We start from the raw sequence: 24,202 nt of genomic DNA, 5'->3' as shown, positions 1-24,202 counted from the left end.
TGGCCAGCTGACTAACTCTGAGTTCTGGGTCCCTGGGACAATCTTTTCATGATGGCTACACATCTAGCTCCAGGCCAAAATTGTACCCTATGAAACACTCAACTGAACCACAGACTACTTGCTGAATTTCTTTAATATGTTATTCTAAAGCCTCTTGACATACGGTCCAACAACTCTCATTGTTGCTTTTATGCCCTGACTTATCCAGTCCCACTTTTTTTCTATACCAAAAGGTAGGTCAGACATTCCCAAGGTTTTGTTCATCTGGACACACTGTGAGATCGTTACAGCAATGGGTATAAGCAGAAGTTTCATGGGCTGGATCCCAGCGCGTGCAAGGCTGAGACCCTCTCTTCTAGCTCATGTTTTTTTGGGGTTTCCTTTTGGCTGCATTGGGTATTTGTTGCTGCATGCGGGCTTTTGTCTAGTCGAGGCGAGTGGGGGCTACTAACTACGAATAAGTTCAGTTAAATAAAAACTCTTACGTACGTTAGGGTTGTTTCCATTCTCCAGACTTGCTCGAGGTCTTCATCAGGGTCCTTGAATCCAGTAAAGGAGTAGTAAGACTTGTCCCATTTGATGGGCCTGTCAGATATCCTTGTGGCCTCTTTGAGAGGCTGGGAGTGCACATTAGTATTCAAGCTTTGGATATGTTCAATAGATAAACTGCAGGAGTTGAGAATATATAACACTGTGCTTAGCAGATCTCTGGTGTGCAAAGTAAATTTGACTGCTCGAAACCCTAGAGAATATAATTCCCCCAAACAGTTAATACAGATGATTATTTGCTTTGCTTGAAAAACATTTCTTTTCATACAACATTTATAGAATCAAAATCTTTAAAACACTCCATTACTCATTAAAATTCATCCTATTGGAAAATCATCTGTAAATGGAAAACTACATCCCTTCTCCAAAACTGTACCACACTACCTCCATCTTCATGAAGTCCTCTGTCAGCTCCCGTTTCTAGTTTGGCACCAGTGACCAAACCCACCCCGGCCCAAGAAGGGGATTGAGAATATTTTCAATGCTGGTCATAAATTTGGTCTCTACAGTCTAAGGGATGGAAAAGTTCTCCTATGAGCAAGTGTCCACCAGAGAGGGTGTCCAGCACTAAAGAGAAGGGGGAGGGTGGAGGTAGGGGGAGGGTGGGGCAGGCTGCCCTGCGACAGTGGTTCAAGGAGGGGGGCCAATCCAGTCTCAGGGGTCACAGAAACCCATCTCAAATTTTCTCTACGGTTGAAAGAGACTGTCCTCATACTCCCCCATCCAACTAGTTAGGGACACAATATTTTCAGAAGTGACTCAAATTTCCCTAATTTTTAAAAAGTTAGCACTTCACAATCTGCCTTTAATGCAAGTAGTCACTGGGCTCAGGGTAGTAATCTAACTTACATCAACAATAGGAAATCTACTGGTTCCCCTGCACCTTTATTGGGTATTAAACATGGCGCTAGTAGAATTTACATAACTTTTCAATGAACACTCTCACCAGTGCCATTATTATCTCTCTTTTCAAATGTGAAGCAGCGGAGGTTCAAGGAGGTGAAGAAGCGTGAAGTGAGGGCTGAAATCTGAGCTGCCACCAAGCCAAGTATTTTCCCCATTATAACATGCTGACTCTTTGTTTGGAAAAATTTTTTAAATTGGTTTTGAAAATTATACAAGTGTTATATAAGTACATCCTTCTTGTAAAATTATATATACAAAATAAAAGTCTCCTGTTGACAGGCACACAACCTCACACTTTCACTAGATGTAACCCTATTAACATTTAGGTACACAAGCATTTAGACCTGCACTGCCTAATATGGTAGCTACTAGCCATATGTGGCTATTTATTGGTAAAATTAAATTGATTGAAATTAAATAAAATTTAAAATTCAGTTCCTGGTCATACTAGCCCCACTTCAAGTGCTCAGAAGCCACATGGGGCTAGTGCCAGCTATACCAGACAGCGCTCACACGGAACAGTTACATCACCGCAGAAAGTTCTCTTGGACAGCACTGCTCTAGACCTTTTCTATGTGCTTTGTGTGTATGTTATATATGACATATACACTTTTGTGTCTGCATGAGCACATACCCACAGTGTGAATTGTTCCTTTTTAACATATAAACTGCACCATTCTGGACCTATGACTTTTTTTTTTTTTAATTTATTTGTTTGGCCGCTCTACGCAGCTTGCAGCTTAGTTCCCTAACCAGGGATCAAACCTGGGACCTCTGCAATGGAAGAACAGAGTCCTAACCACTGGAGTGCCAGGGAATTCCCTGGATCTATTACTTTGAACTTGCTTTTGTTATTTAACCTTGGTGACTCTTCCATTATCTGTATGTATACATCATTCTCTTTCTTTTTAGTAGCTCTATACTAATCCACATAATCAATGTAGTGCAATTTAGTTAACACTTCCAAAACTGATCACCATAAAAGTTGTTTTTAATTTTTCACCATTCCATACAAGACTGTGTTTTCTTTGCCATGATGACCGTCACCACAATCTAAATCATTGTCAGATATACCTGCTATGCCTGCCACATAGATTTATAGAATCTATAACATGCAAACTAAGAAAGAGTTTTTAGTTGAATCATTGATGGTAAAGTGAGAAATACTGGTAGGAAAATTATTCTAGTCAGTGAAAGAGGAAAGGAAAATCCAAATTCCTGCATTTGAAGTTAGGAAGAAATAGTTTATCCTCAGAAGAGGTAAGTCAAGGAATAAATCTCATTTTCTCTCTTATCAATTCCATTAATTATTTAATCCAATGTAAATGCTGCTATATAGTGTGGAATGTTTGTGCCAGACTGCACGTAACTTTTATTGGGAAATGTTACCTAATTAGTTTAGTTTGCATTTGATTACTGAGGCTAAACATTTTTATATGCTTATTGGCAATTTATGTGTATTATTTCCTGAACTGTCTAGTCATTGTGCTTGCCCATTTTTGTAACTAAGCTACTCTGTTTTCTTTTTGACTTCTAAGAACTCCATATATATATAATTTACTTTTTAAAATTAATTTATTTATTTTTGGGTGTGTTGGGTCTTCCTTGCTGCGCATGGGCTTTCTCTAGTGGTGAGCAGGGGCTATTCTTTGTTGCGGTGCGTGAGCTTCTCACTGCGGTGGCTTCTCTTGCGGAGCACGGGCTCTAGGCACCTGGGCTTCAGTAGTTGTGGCACACGGGCTTAGCTGCTCCTCAGCATGTGGGATCTTCCCAGACCAGAGATGGAACCCGTGTCCCCTGCACTGGCAGGCGGATTCTTAACCACTGAGCCACCAGGGAAGTCTATCTATCTATCTATCTATCTATCTATTTATTTACTGGCTGCACCATGCAGCTTGTGGGATCGTCATTCCCTGATCAGGGATTGAACCTGGGCCCTTGGCAGTGAGAGCGCGGAATTCCCTGGAACACCAGGGAATTCCCACTAATTTATTTTTTTATAATCTATTTTCATTTAATAAATGGTTCAAAGTTAACCATTAACTGAAAGTGGAGGATTTTTCTCTTTACTCAGCCAGAGCTGACGACAGCTATTTGTTTTAGCATTTGTTCACAGAAAGCTCTTAGTAAATCTTTAAACTGTTTTAAAGTTCATTCTAAAAATAGTTATTTCCTCAAGGATCACAAAAAGGATGGATAGACCCACATTCATCCTTAGTTTAAAGGATCACTGGATCATGGCTAAAGGAGTGACAAAGGACAAACAGAAGGCTGTACATGAAGACTGTTCAGATTTTAGAAACAGCATGAGGCTGGAGTTAAAGGGCTCAAGACCCCTATTCTGTCTCCATGGTCCTGGGACATTACTAAGTTACAATCGGGCAAATACTACCTTCCTCACAGGGTACTTTGAGGACTAAATTAGAGAATGTAAGCTATATTTTTTAAAGATATAAATTGTTATATAGACATTTAATACTTAAAACAGCACTGAAATAGGAAGGGGACAAATAGGAACACTTCAGTTTTCTAGTCAGAAAAGTTTAAACAAAAAATGGCTCATCAAACACATGCAGCCAGGAATAGAATCTAACTCCAGGAAAACACTCAATTAAATGATATTATTTCCTATGACAAGGCTTCAATCCGAAGGTCTTCTAGCAACGTTAGACAGACTGGACACATCACACCAAGCCTGCAAGGGACACACGAGAAATAAGAAACGTACTGGAAGTGCTGAAGTGTTCCTGGCCATCAGAGGAGTTCTGGTCTGTTTCTCTTACATAAAACACAAGCTGGGTTGGTTTCAAAGACTTGAAGCCTGGTTTCTGGAGGTTTTCTAAGTAGGCACTTAATCTCTTAAGAGAATTTTCATTGACTTCCTGGAAAAAAATATTAAGAGGCATTTATACACAAAATAGAACAAGGAAACATCAGAAATTATATCCCGACCTTTTAAACACATTATTGAGTATATTAAAAAATTTAGTATTTAAAAATGGTGGGATTTCATAGCTCCTCAGTACAGGATAAAATTGGATCCACACCTCACAACATGGAACTCCACAGGGATGAGATATGTAAAAAAAATGGGGCCACATAAGTACTAGAAGAAAACATGGCTGAGTTCCTTTATAACTTAGATGTGGGAAAAGCCTAACTATGACTGAATATCTCAAGTAATAAATGATTGATAAATCCAATTACCTAAGATAGTTTAAAAACTTAATATAGCACAGGGAACTATATTCAATATCCTGTGATAAACCATAATGGAAAAGAATATGAAAAACTATATACATATTTCTGTATAACTGAATCACTGTGCTGTACGGCAGAAATTAACACAATATTGTAAATTTTTAAAAAAATCTTTAAAAAAGAACACATAAAATACCACACATTTTTAAGGAAAACACACACACACACACACACACAAGAGTCTACAGACAAAAATTGACTGGGAATAAATATTTGCAAGTTATTTCATAGTAAAGAGCTAATTTCTTTCTATATAAAAGGCTCTTAAAATGCCTATCCAGAGATTGGTTGAATTATGGTATCTTCATTCAATGGAGTGCTACACAACCAAAAGGAAAAAAAGGGGGAAAGAATGTGACACAGGCAACATATATGAAAGGACATGGAGTGATCTCTAGGATATAATGTTAAGTGAAAAAAGAAATGTCTTTTAGTGAAGGAACAGCTCCAAGAAATGGCATAAATAATAACTTTTCTTCTTATCCCTATAGGTCTCTTCTCAGAAACACAGTGTGATCTGAAATTAGGAACAGTCCGTTCATTTTTGTTTATTATAATATACCACTCTCAGCTATGACAGTCCCATGAGCAGCTGAGAGAATTTCCTGTTATTGAAGGACTAAATCTTCAAAATTATTTTTTGATACATATTTCCATTTTTGCCAAAAAAATCCCAGGCAGAACAACCCAGAAATGAATAAAAATGACTGCCAACAGGAAGTTAATGGGATTGGGGTAAATGAAATTGGGATGGGAGTGAAACTCCTGAGTAAACTTTGTGTTCAGCTTTTATTTTTTATTTATTTATTTGCAGTACACGGGCCTCTCACTGCTGTGGCCTCCCCCGCCGCGGAGCACAGGCTCCGGACGCGCACGCCCAGCGGCCACGTCCCACAGGCCCAGCCGCTCCGCGGCACGCAGGATCCTCCCGGACCTGGGCACGAACCCGCGTCCCCTGCATCAGCAGGCGGACTCCCAACCACTGCGCCACCAGGGAAGCCCTAGCTTTGATTTTTGAAACCTATATATGTTTTGCCTATTTTAAAACTGAATTAAAATTAAGAGGATAAAACAGCAACAACTGTGCTTCACTCTGAGATCCTGGCCTGATGCCATGACTACATGCGACTCTATGCCTCTTTCCCTTAGAAAGGGGTGAACGTACCCTACAAGAGTCAGGGGAAAACTGACATAGAAGACAAACTTATGGTTACCAAAGGGGAAGTGGGGGAGGGATAAATTAAGAGTTTGAGATTAACATATACACACTATCATATATAAAATAGATAAACAACAAGGTCCTACTGTATAGCACAGGGAACTATATTCAATAACTTATAATAAACTATAATGGAAAAGAATATGAAAAAGAATATATATATACACATATATATATGTGTGTGTGTGTGTGTGTGTATATATATATCTGAATCACTCTGTTGTACACCTGAAACTAACACAACGTTGTAAATCAACTATACTTCAATAAAAAAATTTTTAATTAAAAAAAGAGCATTACCAAATCTTTAGGTAAAATGAAAGTGAAAATGATGTAAATTGTACCCATATTAAAGACAAGTTATTGAAAAATATAAAATTCTTCCTATGAAGTTTAAAAAAAAAGCATGTGGCTGCATGCAGGGCTCATGGGATAATCCAGGGTAAGCACCTCCTCTCGAAATCTGTAACTAAGTCACATACCTTAATATACAAGGTAAAATTCACAGGTTCCAGGAATTAGGACATGACACATCCTTTGGAGCCAGCATGCAATCCATTACACTTGTGACGGGATCACCATTATAAACTCCCCTTTGTTTCATTCTGCCTTTGAATGACTTTGCAGAGAGAAGCCACCATCTGTGGGTGTCACGCCAAGTCCACCTGGCATTATTTCACATCCACTCACACCCGCAAAGTTAGGGTCTCCCATGATTCCAGCCTCTACTGAGCCTGCCCTATTCATTGGGCACTTGGGTTGGATCCAGCCTCTCACTTTTCTAATTGGCTAGTTGTGAGTTTTTTTGTGCACAGCATTCTCTTTTCTTCTTGGGCCAATGGGTTCCAGGATAGAGCTGCATCATGGGTCTTCTATGCCAGTTCCCCCTTTATTGCTGCTCAACTTCCAACCCACCCTTCACACATGCTCTGCAGTAATGAACAGGATTCCTTTAAGCTTCTGTCCTTCAGAGTGAGCACAATGGTAAGCTTTTCCAGTAGAGGGCGCTAGGGGGACATTGCAGAGAGAGGGGCTCTCCTGCTGGTTTTGGAGGCTGCAAGATTGATTGGTCACAAGTGTAGGTGTGATGGCATCTGGTGCAGACCTGCCCAGCCATGGGCGCAGAACTCGTGGCCCTCACAATGTAATAGAGAAGACAAATCTGACTCCATATCGGATCTGTTTCTTTTACTTTAACCTTTGTAACCTACTGCTTTTGCTACAAGTTAATTACTAAAGGGATGTTGCCTATAAGCTTAAATTATACATAATGGCCAACCTCTGGGATGCCTGCCTCCCAGGTAATGAGCATTAAGCTAAAATATCTTTGTTAACTCACAGCAAACATCCTGACCAGGCCCACATGTGAATGGCTACAGGAATGAAGAAATCAGAGTCTGAACAGAACCAGGATTTTACTCCCTTCCCTTTTAGTATAAAAGAAGCCTGAATTCTAGAGAAGATGGTTCTTTGGGACACTAGTCCACCCTCTTCTCGGTCTGCTGGCTTTCCAAATAAAGTCACTATTCCTTGACCCAACAAATTGTCTCTCAATTTACTGGCCTGTCATGAGACAAGCAGTATGAGCTGGGACTCAGTAACATCAACACACTGCAAGCACTGGGCCTCCTGCCCACACTGACACTCCAACCTCCTCTGCTTGTCCACAGGCCTAGCCATCAGCTGACCTGCCTGCACCTGGTTTGTGCCCCAGAGAGTTGCTTCCTGCTTACCCAGTGGTTGGGGAGCCACGGCAGGAGCAACCCAGCCAACTTCTCTGCCACCAATGAGGCCTGAACACAGGACCTCAAGAGAGGACCCCTTCCAAGCTTTTTTCTTCCTGGGGGTCTCTCCCTCAGCCCTAGGGCCCATATTGAGTTTTATTACATCTTATAGTCATTCTTTTATCTAAGTTGTTGGGCTGCACCCCTCAAGCCAGCAAGCCCTGTACTTGCCCATGTCACAGAGCCTCAAGCCAGAAGAAGCAGCCCAGAGTCAGCAAGAGCAACCTCAATGGTTTAATGGATAGGAGGATCTTACACGTCTGAAGCAAGGTCCTGGAGCGAGACGCCCATGGTGTGCAGCAAATAGCGGACAGGACATGGCGGCAGTCTTCACTCCAGGGGGAGAGGAGTGGGGGGAGGTTACCAGTTAAAGGAGGAACTGACGTCAGACTGACTCACTGGTTGCCAGAGAAACCAGCAGAGGAGCACGCCCCTCACTGCCCCTTTGATAAACCAGCATAGTGGAGAGAGTTCTGATCTAAAGATTAGAACAATCACCAGCTGGGGCCAGGAGCAAGTACACAGGCATTTACTGATCAGGCTCTACAACTGAGAGGGAAGGTCAGTCACCTGAATAAGGCATAGGTAAAGCAGGGGCTGGTCGAGCAGGGGATGTACAGAGAGCAGAAGAACAGCCATCTTGGGTGACCTGATCAGACAAAATTTACCAATTTTTATATTGTTTCCCCGTTTAAACCGTCTTGTGATTGGACCCAGACCTGATTCAGCAGTACCTCCAGCCTTGGGGATGAGTCCAGGCTTCGTTCCTCCTGGGTGCTCCCCACCTAGAGGATCCTGCACAGATGCTCCAGCCTTCTGAGTCCAGCTAGCATACTGGTCATTCATTAAAAAAAATAAAAAATTATTGACTATATCCTTGGTGCTGAGATACAGCAGGCTGGCTCGGCCTCAGCAGCCCACCTCTTCCTCAAAGGACATAAAGCTCACAGGCTCGGGCTTCCCTGGTGGCGCAGTGGTTGAGAGTCCTCCTGCTGATGCAGGGGACACGGGTTCGTGCCCCGGTCCGGGAAGATCCCACATGCCGTGGAGCGGCTGGGCCCGTGAGCCATGGCCGCTGAGCCTGCGCGTCCGGAGCCTGTGCTCCGCAACGGGAGAGGCCACAACAGTGAGCGGCCAGCGTACCATAAAAAAAAAAAAAAACTTACAGCCTCTGTGACATTTCTCAGGTGGGGGAAGCCTGAATGTGTTCTGGAAGGAAGAGCTGCTGTGGTCCTGTTGTCTACACAGTTAGGCCCTGCAATGTGAACCTGCCTGGGTATAAACCGGCAGGAGAGGAACACAGGGCTTCTGAATCAAGTAAGGCGCTGTGAAGCCAAGGCAGGCCAAGAGCGGGCTCATGGGGGATTTTAGGACCTGGGAGTGCCCTGGAGAACCCTGCTCTGGTTGCTTCCCACCGGTTGTGGGCTCCAGGCTGGGCATTTACCACTGGCCTCCTGTTTACATTTCTTGAGGAAGGAGGCAGGTGGGCTCTAGGCTAGATATTTACAACCAGCCTCCTGTTTGCACTAGGAGATAGAAATAACAGCAACAGGGTAAGTAGCTGGACTTTCTCTCCTGAGGACACTTTAAGATAACAGTCATGGAGGGGACAGAGAGGGGCTAAACCCTATTTGAGTAAAAAATAAAGAGGTCACACGTTTCCCATCCTTGGGGCAAGGGAGACACTGCACATGAGCAGAAAGCCTCCTTGGGGGTCAAAAAGGAGGGGGCACCACGCCATAATAGGTGATGCCAAGGCCCCCCATAGGCCTCTGGGCTGGAATCCATGTCGGGGAGGGTCCTAGGGCAGGTCAGGAGTGGAAAAAGAAACCAAATAATGGGCCAAAGATAAACAAAGAGTGGAAGAACTGCCCTATATAAATGACTTAACCACCTCTTTCCCGTGCTCCCCCTCATTAGCGGAGACACCCACACCCTTTCTCTCCGGGTGTGTATTTCTGCCTTGCTTCTGTCTTAGATAAACAAACTGTGTGCTTTCCCACTTGTGCTGTGTCTCTAATAATAAACCTTGTACCTGTTTTTACAGTTTTTGCCTTCTTGAGAAATGCATTTTTCAATGGAGGCAAGGGCCAGGGGAATTTAGCTTCCAGCCTCTAGCCCCTGGTGGACTAACGGCTGGGATTCCTGGTTTTCATCCATGCTACCCAGGTCCAGTTCCTGGGAAGAGAACTAAGATCTTGCTTCAAGCCACCACTCACTGCTATCTCTCCAAGATCAGGTGCATCCCAGCCAGAACCAGCGCGTGACCCACAAGGGTGATGTCCAGCTCCACATGGCTCAGGGTGCAGCCCATTTGGCCAGCCCCTCGTCCCCCACTCTGGGACCCACGCAGCACCCATGGCCCATCCCGGGCTGGGTCTCACTTCCCGCCTTGTCTCACCGAGCCAAGTCCGAGATGAGACCAGGAAGGTGCGATAGCCCCTCCACCGTGTGGCCTGGAACAGGAGATGGCACAGGTGGGAGCTGTCCCCACCCAGCAGTCTCCCCAGAGCATGCAGTGGCGGGTAGCACGGAGGATGCCCCCATCCACGGGGGTCAGGGCAGGACCCACCCACTCAGCTCTCAGCCAGCAGGAGAGGCACGGGGATTGGAGGGCAAGCCTGAAAGGAGCCTCCAGGAGGTAGAGGGAGGGAGTGGGCCAGTGGCCTCAGCACAGAAAGCTGTTGGAGCGAGACCCCAGCTGAAGTCTTTGCTAAAGCCTCCCGAGCGGGGGCAGGGCAAGGCCCACCCCATCCTCTAGGTGAGGTTCAACATGCCCTGAAGTGGAGAGGCCGGTCCTCAAACCCAGACCCACTGGCTCCAGAGCACGAGCCCTCTGGCGGTCCAGTGGTTAGGGTTCCGCGGTCTCACTGCCGAAGGCCCAGTTTCGATCCCTGGTCAGGGAACTAAAACCCCATAAGCCGAGTGGTGTGGCCAAAACAAACAGAGCACAAACCCTCTATGCTCTGCCCAGCCACAGCCCTGGGCAGGAAGGTTCAGCACGTGTCACCGCATGATAGCGGGCAAAGCTGGCTCTGAAACACGCCTGACGACAAGTTCAGGGAAACCGCACAGAGGACCCTGTGCACTTGACCAGCAACACACACACCAAAAGTGCGATGGGGGACTGGGCCAAGCCGGGGTCGTTTGTGCTGCACGTGACCCTGGAACCCAGGGCCAAGGGATCATTGCACAGAGAGCCAGCTGAAGCCATCCAGCATCTCCCAGCCCAGGACCCTCCCCACTGCCCATCTGCAGGGCCAGCCGTTCAGGCCTACCCTCTGTCCCTGGCCACCGCCTGGGACGGCCGGATCCCTCTGCTCTGACCAAAACTGCTTCCTTGGGGAGAGGTGAACTCTACAAGGGGGCAGCAGAGAACTTGGCTGTCCATGGGGCCATTTTCCCCCTGATAGCCTGAGGTTTGCATGTTCCTCACGCACTGGCCTATCATCCTGGACAGTTAACCAGGTACCTTTGGATTGGCTTAAGTCAAAGCAAGGTAGGCAGTGGCTAGACAGGAGGAAGAACTTCCTGACCATCAGAGAACTCACCAGAATCAGGACGTGGTGATTCTATCACTTGGGAAGCAACACAGCCCACCAGAGTAACTCAGAGGCTCAGCGACGACCCGCTGGGGGCACAAAGACAGCCCTGTTTTCCAGCACCTGGGGTGGGGCGGGGGGCGGGCTCATGGGCCGCTTGCCCATGTTCATGCGGCCAGTGTTGGAGCAACCTAGGTTCACAGCCCCCTCCCCATTCAGGACCCCCGTCCATGCAGGTCACAAGCGGGGATGTGCAGGCCCCAGGAGCTCCTGGCTCCAGGTCAGCCCATCAGCAAAGGCATCCTGCAGCCCACAGTGACCTGGAACAGGTAAGATCAGGATGCCAAGGGGGCCCAGCCCCAGGGGAACAGGTACTTTACGTGATCATGAGCACTCTGAGGAAGGGAGTCCTGCAGTCTTGGGGGTCTTGAAATCCTTTGTGGAGTGTTTTCCAAGGCCTTCTCTGGGCAGGCACTAGGCTTGGCATAACATTGGAAGGTTCACCCAGTGAAGGGGCCGTAGGTGCTCGGGGTCTCCCAGGGTGGGCTGATGGCTGCATGAAAACATTAGCACACAAGGGGAATAAGGGGTCCTGCTCAATCAGTGCAATATGGTGATTTATAATAAGAGATATATTGTTGGTCTTCATCTCCGTCCCCACTCCCTGCATCGAGCTTCTAAAACCCTTGGAATTTTTTGAGTGCTGAGAGTGTAAAGGTGTCTTTTGTTACGTTAATGAGGTGATTGTTGCAAACACCTGCGGATGGGGGTTGGTTGCCCAGGAAACCAACCATGTGATTAGAGGGTAGGACCTTTCAGTCCCACCGCCTGACCTCCAAGGAGGAGAAAGTGGCCACAGGTTGAATCAATTGCCATTGGCCAATGATTTAACCATTGTGAGGTAATGAAACCTCCATAAAACCCTCCAATAGACAGGGTTAGTGAACATGTGGAGGTACTGGGAGAGTGGGGCTCTCAGAGAGGGTTGGAAGCTCTGTGCCCCTTCCCACGTTCCCTGCCCTAGGCATCTCTTCCATCTGGCTGTTTCTGAGTTTTATCCCTTTATAGTAAATTGGTGATCTAGGAAGTAAAATGTTTCTCTGAGTTCTGTGAGCTGTTCTACCAAATTAATCAAACCTGAGGAAGCAGTTGTGGGAACCTCTGATCTATAGTGGGTCAGATGCACAGGTGACAACCTGGCCCTGCAACTGGTGTCTGAAGTGGGGGACAGGGTGGGTAGTCTTGTAGGACTGAACCCTTGGCCTGTGAAATCGGATGCTATCTCCAGGTTGTGAAAGGAAAATAAAAATGGAGTCAGTATTGCTAAGAGAGCTCTCTAAAATAGAGCCAGGAGGCCACTGAGGAAGTAGGACATGCACACCTGATTCAGCAGTACCTCCAGCCTTGGAGGTTTCGCTAACTGCAGGAACTTTGTTGTTATCCACTTGCTTGGAGAGGGTTGGAGGTGAGGGTTATACCCACTGCTGGCTGGCTTTCCAGATTAGAGACCCCGTGGACAATCAGGCCAAACTTGACAGGAAACTCCTGCCAAGATTTTTTCACATATACACTGTCAGCGGAAGTGGCCCTGAGAGGTCATGAAGTAGAGGACCAAGCCATGCTGTCCCAGAAGGGCTTGGACAGTTTTGTCCATGGGATTTATAACAGTCACTGTTACCCTGGGGACTCTGCTGGTGTAGACTGAGCCCTGGTCCCTGCCGCAGGCTGAGCTTGAACCTCTCTGGGCCTCTCTGAGACACTTGTTGGGACTCTTGGGGGCTGGATGGGAGTGAGGCTAAGAGCCCCTGCAAGGTCAGGGCTGGGGGCCTGGCCCCAACAGCTCTGCCTGAGAGGCCAGCACCCCCAGCCGTGACAACGAGGTCTTTGTCAAGGCCAACCAGCAGGGAGCCCGGAGAGTGTACTCTGGTCCTCCCACCACCCACCCTGTGGAGCTAATGGCCCCTGCCACTCTCAGAAGCAGTCATGCCCTTGGCATCAGCTGACCCCAGCCCAGGCCTGACCTCCAGGTCCCCTGTGTCCCCGGGGCCTCACCCAGTCCTGGTTCCTAGGAACACAGTCACAGGCTGTGCAGTTGAGCAGAAGTGCAGACAGGCTTCTCACCCCCACGTCATGCAGGGAGGGAAACTGAGGCCAAGAGAGGAGGGGTCCTGGCTGCGTCAGAGGGTCATTAGCCAGAGACTCAATGCTGGACCCCAGGCCTTTAATCTCCAGCCCAGAGAACTGACGTTTCTGGGGGTCCTCAGGCTGGGACAGTGTGTTTCAGAGCCTCCACTTACCACCTCCTGCCCAGCATGGCTGCATCAGTAGGCAGCAGTCACTCCACTCCTGGAGGGCCGAGCGGCTGCTCATTGGCCCCCCAAAGCATCACCCAGAGCCTATTCCACCAGGGAAGGCACAGAGCTGGGCTGTGGCTGGGGCTCTCTGCCCAAAGGCCCCCTGGCCTCAGGCTGTCCCTCCAGCCCCAGCTCTAGCTCCTTTCTGATCAGGGCCCAGGCTGGCCCTCAATGCTGCCCCCAAGCCCAGATGGCCCCAGGTTGTGCCCAGGGACACCAGGCCTTCGAGTCCCACTCATCCTGGCTTGTTCCTATCTCAACCAAGTGGGGGATCCTTCTGGCTCTGGCTGGGAACTATTACTCTGCTGCCAACATTAGAATTGGATTCTTGAACCCCAAAGAGCTAAAAACACCAAGATGTCTCAAGAGGTAAAGGAAGTTCTAGAAAACATTATGTGTCAAAATCTAAATTAAATTTATATGGTGTTTGAAAACATTGGGCACATTCCTATAAGAATTCCACAGAGGGTCCTGAGTGCTTCCAGGGGAGGCGGAATGGTCCTTGCAGGGTATGAAGGCGTACAGGTGGCAGGGGACAATGGCTCAGAAAGATGCTCAGAGGCCGTGCCTCGGCACATTCTCTCAGGCTCAAAAGGAAAATCGGTTATTCCCAGTAAGGACATTTTTTCAGCTTGCAGGTGAAGGTGCAGGTGGGGCGCAGAACGGCTGGGAGAAAAGGTAGAGGCTTGTGGCAGAGGCGCTAGCCCAAGGGGGCCGAATGGCAGCGGAGCGCCTCCTGGCGGTGAGATGGTGACAGGAATTGCTGAGAACAGCGTGGGGCTCCGGGCTCCAGCTTTGGCCGGGAGATGGGTCGGTGTAGGTGGGACGGAGTTTCGGGAGCCAGTCTCTTCCAGTGAAGCCCTAGGACGGGGTGGAGGCGCGGCCTTCTGCGCGTGTGCTGGCTGAGCCCTGGGCGCCGGGAGGACCCCCCTGCACGCTCCCGCGCTGAGATCTGGGTCTCTCTCCTGGCTTCTCTACCGGAGCTGGAGAATCTGCGGGTGTGTCTGCCCTCAGCGGGGGGTAGGTGATTTCTCTAGTTATCTCGTTTACCCAGAAAAATCTAGAGGCTTCTTCCCCTGTCCGAACTGACTCTTTGACATCGCTGCAAAGGAGAAAATGGAGACAACACAGGAGGGTCTTCAGCCGTCCATACAGAGGGAGGGCTCCACCTACACAACCAGCATCAAAGGGAGCCGCCAGCCCCCGGCTTCTGTAAACAAACTGTGCTAGGCTTCTGTCGTCCCAGATGCTCCAGAAATCTTCCCAGGACCAAAAGCAGGCCTACCTGGAGGCTCCGATGAATTCAAGGGTCTTCTTTCTTCTTCTTCTTCTTCTCCTTCTCCTTCTTCTCCTTCTTCTCCTCCTCCTCCTCCTCCTCCCCCTCCCCCTCCCCCTCCTTCTCCTTCTTCTCCTCCTTCTTCTTCTTCTTTTCTTTCTTTCTTTTTTTTAATGGCAGTGCCACGTGGGCTTGTGGGATCTTAATTCCCCAACCAGGGATTGAACCCAGGCCACCGCAGTGAAAGCAGGGAGTCCTAACTACTGAACCGCAGGGGAAGTCCCTAGGGTCTTTTCTTAATTATCTTTCCAAATTTAAAAATTTTAACCAAGCATACTAAAAAGTATTCTTTACATCTTGATCTAGTTCAGATATATTTGTGTGTGTGTGTGTTTGTGTGAATGAATGTGCACGTGTGTATGGATGAATGATAACAATTTCATGGAATGTGAGTGGTTGTGTGCAGCGGTCTCTGATATTTTTCTATGCAATTGAGTTTTCCTATATTCCTTTAAAAAATGCTCTTTGCCATTCCTTAAACTCATTTTATAAGGGAAGCAGCAATGATTAATAAACTGTAGCTTCAAAAACACTGTCTGAGATTAAGAGGAGAATGGAGAATGTTGGAGGTTCTACAAATGAAGAGAAAAAAATCACTCTTACAAATTTTACAAAAACATGACCATGTGTAGTCTGTGGAATTGTTCCCCAAAGATGTCCTTGCCCTAATCCTCAGAACCTGTAAATATGTTTTATTACATGGCCAAAGGGATTTTGCAGATGTAGTTAAAATTATGGACCTAAAACTAGGGGGATATTATCCTGTATCACCTTAGATAGATTGGGTGCCCCAATCTAATCACTTGGGCTCTGAAAAGTAGAGAGATTTCTCTGGCTGGGATCAGAGAAATGGAGCAGAAGGAGAAGTGGAAGACAGATTAAGTATGAGAAGGACTTTCCCACCATTGCTGGCTTGATGATGGCAGGGACCAAGTGAAGACCATGAGAAGGAAATCAATTCTATCAACAAAATGAATGAGCCTAGAAGTGGATTTTCCTCAGAGCGTCCAGGTAAGAGCCCAGGGTGGACAAAACCTTGATGGTGGTCTTGTGAGACCCTAAGTGGCGTACCAAGCCACACTTGCCAGACTCAGGCTCTGTGAGATGGTAAATGGCTCTTGTTCCAAGCAGCTAAATTTGTGGTCATTTATTACTGCAGCAACAAACTCATACACCATGAGAACACTTTTCCAGGAACAGTGCAAGAGAGAGGCTGCAAAGCTGACTCTTCCTGAGCTCAGGGTAAGCATGCCTTTGGTGTGGGCCTATTAGCCAGTCCGGAGACTCTTCCTACTTTCCTTCTGTCAAGCTTGATAATTGCTTCACCTGTTTGAAAGTGGACAGTGACTGTCACCCCTGACAAACATCAAGTTACACTACCTAGAACATCAACCAAGTCAACGTGCTTTCAAGGTCCTGACACCTGCATCCTACATGAAGCTCCAATTTGCCCTCAGGCAGAGAGGGTTTCCCCCACCTTCCCCTGATGGTCCACAAGGCCATGGGGAAGCCAGCACATCCTGCAGGGATTCCCAGAGTCAGGGTGGCTGGTAGCAAGGGCTCGGTGGGTTGAACAGGTAGGGGCTGGCCAGGAGCTAGGGGTCTATAAAGGTATGAAGGGTTTGAAGCTCACCTGTCAGGAGGTGCTGGGGGAAGAAGTCTGTGGAGGGAACTTCAGAGAGGAGAAGGTGCAGTAGAAGACCAGGGGCTCCTAGCAACCCAATCTTTATCGTGTAAAGCCTTTCCCACCCTATCCCAGCCTTGATTCCACCTGGTGACCTCAGATCTCTCCAGCACAGCCACAAACACACCTCACTCCTGCTCCAGTCCCCTCTGTCATAGTGTCTGATATCCCCAACCTAGAGGTGTCCCTGACACCCACCCTTCCCCTTCCCATAGTTCCTGACTTTTGCCAGTCCCACTGTGTGTCTCCACAAGCAGTGTCTGTTTTTTCCAGGACATAAACTTACAGACAAGGGAGGATGCCCTCCTCTGGCAAGGTTAGTTTCTTCTTAGCATAGTGGATGCCAGGGGTTCTTCAGTTAGGGATTTTCACAGAGCCACTCCCTGGGTTTGGCTCAGCCTTGGACCCACAACCTCTTCACGGCCTCAGCTCCCTGAGAATTAGACCCATTCCCCATTTTACCATCTGCTAACTGAGATTCTGCCCCAGCCCAGGACCACCCTGAATCTTCACCAAGCTCCCTCTGACCTGGGGCTGCCCCACACTGTGGACCCAGCAGCTGCCAAGTGTTACAGGGTCCGGCCCATCACGCTGGTGGAGATGGAATGGCGGACCTCTTAGACTGGCCCCAGGTCATCCCATTAGGCTTTTCCCCTCTTCTCATCTGCCTGGTGCAGCCCACCTGAAGGAGGGCAGTCCAGAAGCACTGCTGAGTCTCCTCTATGCCCCCAGGTGTTCTCCACCCGGCAGCCTACCACCAACAACTTTCTCCCCTGGGCATTTGTGGCCTTGACTCTTCCCAGGGACTACTGTGAGCCTGTCCTTTGCGTGAGGCCATTGCTAAGGTGAGGGAAAAACCCTCCGTCTCCTCCTTCCCTGGCTCTACTTATCCCCTCCTGCAACTTGTCTAGGCCTAAGTGAGTCTCCCACTTCTTTCCCCAGCACTCCCATCTCTGTCTGATAGGGAAGAACCTTTGTATTCTATTACAAGTTAATCACTAAAAGGATGTTGCCTATAAGCTTAAATTATACATAATGGCCCATCTCTGGGAACCCTGCCTCCTAGGTAATCAGCATTAAGCAAAAATACCTGTTTAGCTCACAGCAAACATCCTGACCAGGCCCACCTGTGAATGACTGCAGGAAGGGAGAAATTAACATGTCCCCTCCAGAGTCTGACAGGAACCAGGACTTTACTCCCTTCCCTTCCTGCCTGAATTCTAATTCAGGGAAGATGGTTCTTTGGGACACAAGTCCACCATCTTCTCGGTCAGCTGGCTTTCCAAATAAAGTCACTATACCCGGCCCCAACAACTCGTCTCTCGATTTACTGGCCTGTCTTGTGGCGAGCACTATGAGTTTGGACTCAGTAACATGTACACACAAGGGCAGCTTCCCCCAGGAATGTTAACTCATACCTCATCTCACTGAGCTTGGAAACTCAGCTTGCTGACAATATTACCAAGCTTAAGATTTCACTTGCTCTCACCACAGTGTCCAGCCCTTAAAATTCGTGCTCTGAGAGCTGTGTCTTCCATGCATCTGAAAACTCTGATTGGTGATGACTGGCCTTTGACAAGTTCCAAGCGGAAAAGTTACACACCTCTGGACACACGCCCAGTTCTCCAGGGTCTTATCCATCTAAAACTCTGAAACACCTGCTCCCTGAACGTGTTCTCACTATGATGCTAATGCCCGTGCGTATCTTTCTCACTGGCTCAATTTCAGCAATTATAATTTGGAATGATAGTAGCCACTTTTTAAATTATTTATTTATTTATTTATTTATTTGTGGCTGCGTTGGGTCTTCGTTGCTGCACGTGGGCTTCCTCTAGTTGCAGCAAGGGGGGGGCTACTCTTCTTTTCGGTGCATGGGCTTCTCACTGTGGTGGCTTCTCTTGTTGGGGAGCACGGGCTCTAAGCACTTGGGCTTCAGTAGCTGTGGCGCACGGGCTTAGCTGCTCCACGGCATGTGGGATCTTCCTGGACCAGGGCTAGAATCCATGTCCCCTATATTGGCAGGCGGATTCTTAACCACTGCGCCACCAGGGAAGTCCTAGTAGCCACTTTTGAGGAAATTTGATATGGACAAAATTACTCATTTAAGAAGCGTCTTAGAACAAAAAACAAAGCAAAATTCTGACTGTTCAATGGTGTGCTTTCTTAATTGGTATGAGAAGGATTCTAAACACAATTTGAACTCAACAATTGCCTCCCTAGGGGGCTTCCCTGATGGCGCAGTGGTTGAGAGTCCGCCTGCCGATGCAGGGGACACGGGTTCGTGCCCCGGTCTGGGAGGATCCCACATGGCGCGAGGCGGCTGGGCCCGTGAGCCATGGCCGCTGAGCCTGCGCGTCCGGAGCCTGCGCGTCTGGAGCCTGTGCTCCGCAACGGGAGAGGCCTGAACAGTGAGAGGCCCGCGTACCGCAAAAAAAAAAAAAAACTACCTCCCTAAATATTACTTAGTGAAAACTAATGTAAAATATGAGAATCTTCTCCCTCATCAGCACCTTCAGACAGTGTTCAGGATTAGCTTTTGATGTTATTTCCAGTGCTCTTTCCACTGTTGGTTAATGGCTAAAAGTCAGAAATCATAGATGTATTAGGTAAACAAAAATGTTGGCTGGTAAATCACTCCATGGCATGATGAAATAAAATTTATATTTTAAGGCAGGACAGGAAAATTTAAACATAAAATTATTTGTTTCAGCCTCCTCCCTCCCTCCCTAATGTGCATCTGCCTTATACATTAACCTGACTTCCTCAAAGGTGGGAATGCCTGCTCAACTGTAAAGTTCAATTTTTTTTCTCTTTCTTCTGATGCTAGTAATATAACTTCTTAAAAGATGAGCATTCTTTCCCAATTCTGTGAGGGGTCATGGTGACTTGCTTCTCTCTTTGTACATGTTACCTGGATTATGTATATTCGTTGAACTTTAAATGTCAGTGTCATTTTGATGTACAATCCTTTGTCTCAAAAATGTGTATGGGGCTTCCCTGGTGGTGCAGTGGTTGAGAGTCCGCCTGCCTATGCAGGGGACGCGGGATCGTGCCACGGTCCGGGAGGATCCCACATGCCGCGGAGCAGCTGGGCCCGTGAGCCATGGCCGCTGAGCCTGCGCGTCCGGAGCCCGTGCTCCGCAACGGGAGAGGCCACAGCAGTGAGAGGCCCGCGTACCGAAAAAAAAAAAATGTGTATGACTGTGCCTTCCACTTCTAACAGGCAGAATGGTTCTCAGAGCTTCTGAGAGTCTGTCTCCCAGATTATAATCCTCAGTTTGGCTTGAACAAATTTTTTTTCTTAACTTGTTAATTGAATTTTCATCAACAAACATTGACATTCGGTTATATATTTTAAGGAGACTTTAGACACCAAAATACGAAAGAATTCTCATGAGGAAATGATTAATCTTGTTTGCCTGAGCAACACATAATTTTATTTCACTCAGGAAGCATCACTTCCTTCCTTTCCACACATAAGGAATTAATAAGTGCTGGCTTCAAATATCTCATGGCTGGATATAATTTTCAAGGACCAAATTATGTCAGAACCAGATATGTGACACTCTTTTTTGTGTGTGTGCATGTCTAAACTTTCTCCTCTCTCCTTACAGAGAAAAATGATTAGCTATCTGTCTAAAGCCAATTCCCTCTTATTTTTTTCTATCACACTTCCTCTCTTTTCCCCCTCTTGAAGATGTGAAGGATTTACTCATCAAAAAACGCATTCAGTTGTTATACATATACTCCACAAACATTTAGTTTGGATAAAGCCAAAATTGTCTAATTGAGAAAAAGGAAAGAAACGTTATTAAAGTGTTTCTATTTACGGACATTAGAAAGTATAATTAGGAGCTTCTGGGCTGGTGGACACGTGGAGATGCTGGGACAGGGGTTGCTCAGACGGGGCAAGGATACTCCATACCCTTTCCCCATACCTTGCCCTGTGCATCTCTTCCATCTGGCTGTTCCTGGGTTATATCCTTTTATAATAAACCAGTAATTTCATTAAAAAAAAAGTATATTTACCTAATAGCCTTTGTAACTACTTATGAGATAATAAGGCATCAATTAAAAAAAAAAGGACTTTAGCATTATTCAGTCTTTATTATCATTTAAAAACATGTTAGCACAATATTTTGGTTTGACTAAGACCAATATTATATTTCTCATGATTCAAACTTCCTATATTTCCTATACTGGTTTCATAAGTTAAATATGTTTCCACTATTTCCATAACTTAGTGGAAAGTGGGCCTCATCCAATCCATTGAAGGCCTGAATGGATAAAAAGCTCTGTGTGGCTGTTTTCAAGCCAGGACGTCTGTCTTCTCATGCCTTTGCCCTCCAAACATCTACTGGAACTACACCAGCAGCCCTCTTGGGTCTGGACTTCTCAGGCTTCATAATCATGTGAGACAATTCCTTATAAGAACTCTCTATACACACACACTTACACACACATACACACACACATACATCCTACTGGTTCTGTTTCTCTGGACAACCCTAATACAGTCTCTCAGGTAAAATGACTACTTTTTTAAATGCCCAAATTATAGAGGTTCCTTTTTTGTCACCAAACTATTCCGTTAACTCTCAGTACTTTTGGCACACACTTAAATCACCTTTTAGTGATTCCCTTGCATAGCCCTGATCTAATTTTATTTGTTCACATTTTTAAATATCATAGAAATAAATTCACCCTTAAAAATACAGACCACTCCCCAAAATTAAATTTCCCAAAATTAATTAAAGTCCACAGGACTAAAATAGTTGCCCTTGCCCAGGCATGCCAACTGGCGAAAGCAAAGAGGTACATATTTACACTGGTAGCAAAGGTGCTCTCCTCCACAAATTGCCTTGGAGAGTCCACTGTGACAGCGAAGTGTGAGCTCTGTGATTGGCTGAAGACCTCGCTGTCATAAAGGCCAGGTGCTAGGGCCAGAGAATAAAAGGAGAGGGCCATGGGGCGGAGGGGGGGACTACCAGTCTTTGGCCACTCCTCCTCGTGTTCCTTTCCTTCGCAGCCTTCCTTCCCCCAAACCCAGTGAACATGGCCTTGGAACCCATGTAGCATTCCAGTCCCAGGCCCGAAGACTTCTCACTGCTCCTCAGTCGGACCCACCTTTTCCACCCAGCATCTAACAGCTGAAAAGCTGCTCAGACCTTGAAACCTACTCTAACCTAGAAGGTAAGGGCTTTCAGATTTCACCAGGAAGGAACGTCACTTCATACGTTATAAAAGAAATAGAACTTATAAATGCATAGTAATAGCCTTTGGCAAACGTGTCAGTTATTTAGAGGAGGAGTGGACTTGGAGACATCCAGTGTTTCTCTTACTGGAGTTCTGATCAAACCTAAAAATGAACTTTGGACAGTTTATGAGACCTCTCTTGTTCCTGCAAAAGCTTCTGAAAAGCTGTAGCCCCACGGGGTATGGGGTTAGTTCATTGAAGCCCACGGACCCTGGGGTTCCTTGCTATGTAAGAACGCATGCTGTGTGAGGGGTGGCCCCTCCATTGCCCACTGATGGAGAACTCACCTAGGTTTTCTCTCCTCTCCTTTAGATGTCTAGAAGTCAGGTGGGGTCAAAGAACCGGCCTCTACCTACATTTATGTGGGTAAATGAAGTCACAGCCCAAATCACCTGCCCCACGTGGAAGATAGATCCTCCGGCACCATCTCCTGCTTCTCTGCTGAGCCTGAGATATGGACCTCTATCTGGATGTAGGGCTGGGGATGTGGCTCCCCCCTGTCCCAGAGGCCCACCTATTGTCCCTGCGCAGACATGGAGTCCAGTGGCACCCCCTACTGCTGCCTCCCCAAAAGAAAGTGCCCCAAGGAGCCCTGGCTACTCTCCAGGCGCTGGCTGGGTGCCTGCTGCCATCAACAGCCCTCCTTCGCTGCCAGACACAGGCCCTCCCCCACTCTGTAGGCCATTGGTACCACCTCCTCGGCCACTGCCCTCTACATTTCCCTCCCCTCCAGGCACTCTCCCAGCTCAAGGGCATTCCTGCTTTAATAATTTGTCCATGAAGGTGACATCCTTCAACCCCCAGAAAGTCATATTCCAGGCTGTTAGCATTACTCACAGGGTCCTCAGAGGCCCCCAGCCTGATACAAATCATGACCTGGTGTGGCCTTTAACATTTCTCAAAATCTAATATTGAACGCTTTCTTAAATTCTTTTTATCATTATGTATACATACATATAATTCTTTTAAATAAATTATTTTAGATAAATTAAAAAAAATAATATCCAATGTTTGAGTCTTTGTGCTACTATGTGTTTTCCATTTAAAAAAAGAAAAAATATGATCATTAGGAATGAGAACTCAGTGGACAGATTGAATGTAAGATAGGACACAGATGGCAGAAGGGCTAAGCGAACGGGATCTCAAGTGCCATTTTCCTTCAGGGGTATAGAGATGAGGAAGTTTGAAGTGACAATATACAAATCACAGAAAGAAAGCTTGAGGATTACGGAACAGAGAGCTGGGGGGAGACCACATCAAAGATAGAAGGCTGAGCATTCTCCAAAACTGATGCAAGACAGGAATTCTCAGAGATTCCACTGAATCCCAAGTGGGATAATTAAAAACATCCACACTTACACTGTAGCAAAACTATGGAACCCTGAAGACAAATCTTGAAAACAGCTAAAGAAAATAAATAACCTATGACATCAACAATGATGGAATTTCATCAAATAACAGTTTTAACATACTTAGAAAAACCAGTTACCCCAGATTTGTGTGCTCACCTAATTTTTCAAGAATTGGAAAATATAAAGACTTTCGAGATAAAAAGTTTATCACAATCAGACCTAGACTAAAGGAATGCCTCAAGCAGTGTTTCTTAACCTCAGAACCCTTGACATTTGGGGCCAGACACAAGGGTTAGGGGCTCGGACCCCCCATGCAGTGGAAAATCCAGGTATCCACAGTGCCTCTGCATCCTGGGATTCAACCAACCAGGGATCATGTACTACTGAAGTATTTACTGTTGAAAAAAGAAATTCATGTATAAATGGACCCACAGTTTAAACTTTTGTTGTTAAAGGGTCAGCTGTGATTCCTTCTTGTGGGGGGTTGGGGGGCAGTACTGTGTATTGTATCAATACGATATTTAGCAGTACCTGCGTCCTCTGTCCACTGGATGTCACTCTTCTTAGTTGTGACAACAAAAATTGTCTTCAGACATTGCCATATGTCCCCTCATTGAAAACCACTGGTCTAAAGGGTGTTATTCCAGAAGAAAGAAAATGATGCCAGAGCTTGCTGGAAGAAAGACAAGGTTAGGGTTCACCAATGTCCGTTCTCGGCTTTTCCTTAGTAATAGAAATCCCAGACTTCAGCTGGGCAGAGACAGGAAGGCCAGTGCTTTAAAATGTTTGGTCAGGTTGCAATCTTAATGTGGAAGGGAGACCACAATTTGTTCGGTTTTTTTTTAAATTTTAATTTAATTTTATTTATTTTTTATACAGCAGGTTCTTATTAGTTATCTACTTTATACATATTAGTGTATACATGTCAATCCCAATCTCCCAATTCATCCCACCACCA

The 24,202-nt window shown here is 46.5% G+C and overlaps 1 long non-coding RNA gene and 1 pseudogene across 1 annotated transcript; both read right to left on the bottom strand.

The window, feature by feature from the left end:
• Positions 1-24,202, bottom strand: LOC149748248 (uncharacterized). The gene is made up of 3 exons (XR_016394703.1): positions 23,776-24,202; positions 4,184-4,337; positions 1-742 (listed from the first exon to the last, which is right to left on the bottom strand). It is a non-coding gene; the product is annotated as an uncharacterized LOC149748248 (long non-coding RNA).
• LOC149748249 (uncharacterized protein C3orf86-like) lies at positions 13,954-15,024 on the bottom strand (annotated as a pseudogene).

The sequence above is a fragment of the Delphinapterus leucas genome, chromosome 10 (genome assembly GCF_059928025.1).
Source record: "Delphinapterus leucas isolate spDelLeu-1000000601 "Yukka" chromosome 10, BTC_Dleu_Yukka2, whole genome shotgun sequence".
NCBI lineage: Eukaryota > Metazoa > Chordata > Mammalia > Artiodactyla > Monodontidae > Delphinapterus > Delphinapterus leucas.
Note: the sequence above shows the minus strand (reverse complement) of the source record. Positions and strands in the feature narration are given on the sequence as shown.